We start from the raw sequence: 4,053 nt of genomic DNA, 5'->3' as shown, positions 1-4,053 counted from the left end.
GCTGCGTCAACTAGAGCTGAGCAGCCGGCCGCCCGGGAGTGTGTCCCGGGGGCCCGCGCGAACACGCAAGCGTCCGCTCAATTATTCTGCAAACAGGAGGAGGCTGAGCTCCCCTGCACAATACACCTCGAAACCCTCTCAGGTCCCGGCGGCGCGCAGCGCCGTCCTAAGTACTTGGTCGGGTTCGAGAGAGGCGCAATCGCCCGGAGTTTGGCGAGTAGACGCTTTAGGTGCGACCACCCGTGCTCCCAACTGAGCTTGCCGCTGCCGACAGAGGCCCGGGAGCGTGCTGTCGTGGCATTGCCGGCGGGAGACAACACGCGCCACCTACGGTGGCCGGCAGCTCCAACGCCAGCGCCACAGAAGGACAAAAGCCCCACTTGGGTGCCGAAGCGAACTCTCCCAGCACAGCGCACGCGCCAACACGTCCGCACAGCTGCGATACAAACCACCTGCGAGAACCGCAGAGGCGACCGAGCAGCAGACGGCGTCGCGGCGCCGAGCGCCGGGCGGCGGCGCATCCTCAGCGCACACAGTCCTCAATCGGACCAGCACACTGCAGATGTCCACCGCGCTTCGCACCGGGCCCGCGAGGACCTACTTTGGCCGCACGGCGCCGCGTGCAGGGTGCGCCGGCGCGCAGCTGCGCCGCCTGCCGCCTCCGTCGGCCGGCGCGCCTGCCACTGGCCGCCCCCACCAGCCGGCTGTAGCGCGTGCGCCCACGCACCGCGCGGCCAGCACGCCGGGAGGCCCCCCCTCACCGGCCGGGGACGGTCCCACCCAGCCACCGCCGCGTATCGCTTCACACCCACATGCCATTCACGTTCGTGGGCATGGTGGGTATCGCTGAAACAACCGGTTGGTAGCTCAACCGATCGTCGCCATCACTGATTCACCTCTAGCGAGAACAACCGCACCACAACCGTTTACCAGTTGTTCATTTGCGTAACGTCACCAGCAAACGTAGACGTCCATCGCCATTTGCAAATTCAACGATTGTTGCATGCCTGTGTCAGGTGTCACGACACACTATGTCTGCCCACATACACGCAACAACATGTGCACGCTTCGCGAACACGTGGAAGGTGGCCCCCGTACGTATGCGATGTCCATTGCGCGAACGACTGTCAACCGGCCTCTGTCGCATGTCGCAGATGTGGAACGCAGTGCACCATGCTATCACGGTGTGTGAGAAGAGACGACTACGTCTGACAACACGCGCCACTACATCAACAGACGGCTCATGCTGATCGCCATCCACGGCATACCATACTGCAATCCAGCTCTTATAGGGAGACGACACGTAGCTGAGTGCACAATATTTGGACCGTATGGTTCGCCGTTGTTGGCGCAGTCGTGGTACGGTCACACATGTACCACGATGTATCATTCAGTACATGAGGACCAATGTGCAGTACAGTGTGTGATTTGGACGTACAACATCAGCGGACAGTTGACACACGCCGTACCACAACGTAGGCTGTGCTTCGCCATGCAAATGCCAATGAACAACTGCGAAGGGCATTGAGCATGTACGTCCTGCTGCCATCCGCATTACAGTGTATAGCTGCAAGGTGTTTAACATGAAGCGATACTCTGGGGACCAGGCAGTGCGAGTAGCAAACTATATTGCGGGGGTTGCAGTTAGGCAACACCACACTAATTTAACGCGTCGTATGACAATTACAGAGCAGGTTAAGGCCCAACGTGTGTTGGGTTAAGGCCCAACGTGTGTTGGGTTAAGGCCCAACGTGTGTTGGGTTAAGGCCCAACGTGTGTTGGGTTAAGGCCCAACGTGTGTTGGGTTAAGGCCCAACGTGTGTTGGGTTAAGGCCCAACGTGTGTTGGGTTAAGGCCCAACGTGTGTTGGGTTAAGGCCCAACGTGTGTTGGGTTAAGGCCCAACGTGTGTTGGGTTAAGGCCCAACGTGTGTTGGGTTAAGGCCCAACGTGTGTTGGGTTAAGGCCCAACGTGTGTTGGGTTAAGGCCCAACGTGTGTTGGGTTAAGGCCCAACGTGTGTTGGGTTAAGGCCCAACGTGTGTTGGGTTAAGGCCCAACGTGTGTTGGGTTAAGGCCCAACGTGTGTTGGGTTAAGGCCCAACGTGTGTTGGGTTAAGGCCCAACGTGTGTTGGGTTAAGGCCCAACGTGTGTTGGGTTAAGGCGCAACGTGTGTTGGGTTAAGGCGCAACGTGGGTTACGTTAAGGCGCAACGTGGGTTACGTTAAGGCGCAACGTGGGTTACGTTAAGGCGCAACGTGGGTTACGTTAAGGCGCAACGTGGGTTACGTTAAGGCGCAACGTGGGTTACGTTAAGGCGCAACGTGGGTTACGTTAAGGCGCAACGTGGGTTACGTTAAGGCCCAATATAGGTTAGGTTAAGGCCCAATATAGGTTAGGTTAAGGCCCAATATAGGTTAGGTTAAGGCCCAATATAGGTTAGGTTAAGGCCCAATATAGGTTAGGTTAAGGTACAATATAGGTTAGGTTAAGGTACAATATAGGTTAGGTTAAGGTACAATATAGGTTAGGTTAAGGTACAATATGGGTTAGGTTAAGGTACAATATGGGTTAGGTTAAGGCGCAATATGGGTTAGGTTAAGGCGCAATATGGGTTAGGTTAAGGCGCAATATGGGTTAGGTTAAGGCGCAATATGGGTTAGGTTAAGGCGCAATATGGGTTAGGTTAAGGCGCAATATGGGTTAGGTTAAGGCGCAATATGGGTTAGGTTAAGGCGCAATATGGGTTAGGTTAAGGTACAATATAGGTTAGGTTAAGGTACAATATAGGTTAGGTTAAGGTACAATATGGGTTAGGTTAAGGTACAATATAGGTTAGGTTAAGGCACAATATGGGTTAGGTTAAGGCGCAATATGGGTTAGGGTAAGGCGCAATATGGGTTAGGTTAAGGCGCAATATGGGTTAGGTTAAGGCGCAACGTGGGTTACGTTAAGGCGCAACGTGGGTTACGTTAAGGCGCAACGTGGGTTACGTTAAGGCGCAACGTGGGTTACGTTAAGGCGCAACGTGGGTTACGTTAAGGCGCAACGTGGGTTACGTTAAGGCCCAATATAGGTTAGGTTAAATCCCAATATAGGTTAGGTTAAGGCCCAATATAGGTTAGGTTAAGGCCCAATATAGGTTAGGTTAAGGCCCAATATAGGTTAGGTTAAGGTACAATATAGGTTAGGTTAAGGTACAATATAGGTTAGGTTAAGGTACAATATGGGTTAGGTTAAGGCGCAATATGGGTTAGGTTAAGGCGCAATATGGGTTAGGTTAAGGCGCAATATGGGTTAGGTTAAGGCGCAACGTGGGTTACGTTAAGGCGCAACGTGGGTTACGTTAAGGCGCAACGTGGGTTACGTTAAGGCGCAACGTGGGTTACGTTAAGGCGCAACGTGGGTTACGTTAAGGCCCAATATAGGTTAGGTTAAGGCCCAATATAGGTTAGGTTAAGGCCCAATATAGGTTAGGTTAAGGCCCAATATAGGTTAGGTTAAGGTACAATATGGGTTAGGTTAAGGTACAATATGGGTTAGGTTAAGGTACAATATAGGTTAGGTTAAGGCGCAACGTGGGTTACGTTAAGGCCCAATATAGGTTAGGTTAAGGCCCAATATAGGTTAGGTTAAGGCCCAATATAGGTTAGGTTAAGGCCCAATATAGGTTAGGTTAAGGCCCAATATAGGTTAGGTTAAGGTACAATATAGGTTAGGTTAAGGTACAATATAGGTTAGGTTAAGGTACAATATGGGTTAGGTTAAGGTACAATATGGGTTAGGTTAAGGTACAATATAGGTTAGGTTAAGGCACAATATGGGTTAGGTTAAGGCGCAATATGGGTTAGGTTAAGGCGCAATATGGGTTAGGTTAAGGCGCAATATGGGTTAGGTTAAGGCGCAATATGGGTTAGGTTAAGGCGCAATATGGGTTAGGTTAAGGCACAATACGGGTTAGGTTAAGGCACAATACGGGTTAGGTTAAGGCACAATACGGGTTAGGTTAAGGCACACATTGTTGTAAGGAAAGGTGTTTTCGGGGGGGGGGGGG

This window comes from Schistocerca americana, unplaced genomic scaffold (assembly GCF_021461395.2).
Source record: "Schistocerca americana isolate TAMUIC-IGC-003095 unplaced genomic scaffold, iqSchAmer2.1 HiC_scaffold_412, whole genome shotgun sequence".
Lineage (NCBI taxonomy): Eukaryota > Metazoa > Arthropoda > Insecta > Orthoptera > Acrididae > Schistocerca > Schistocerca americana.
The sequence above is the reverse complement of the archived record's forward strand: the minus strand, read 5'-3'. Positions refer to the sequence as shown.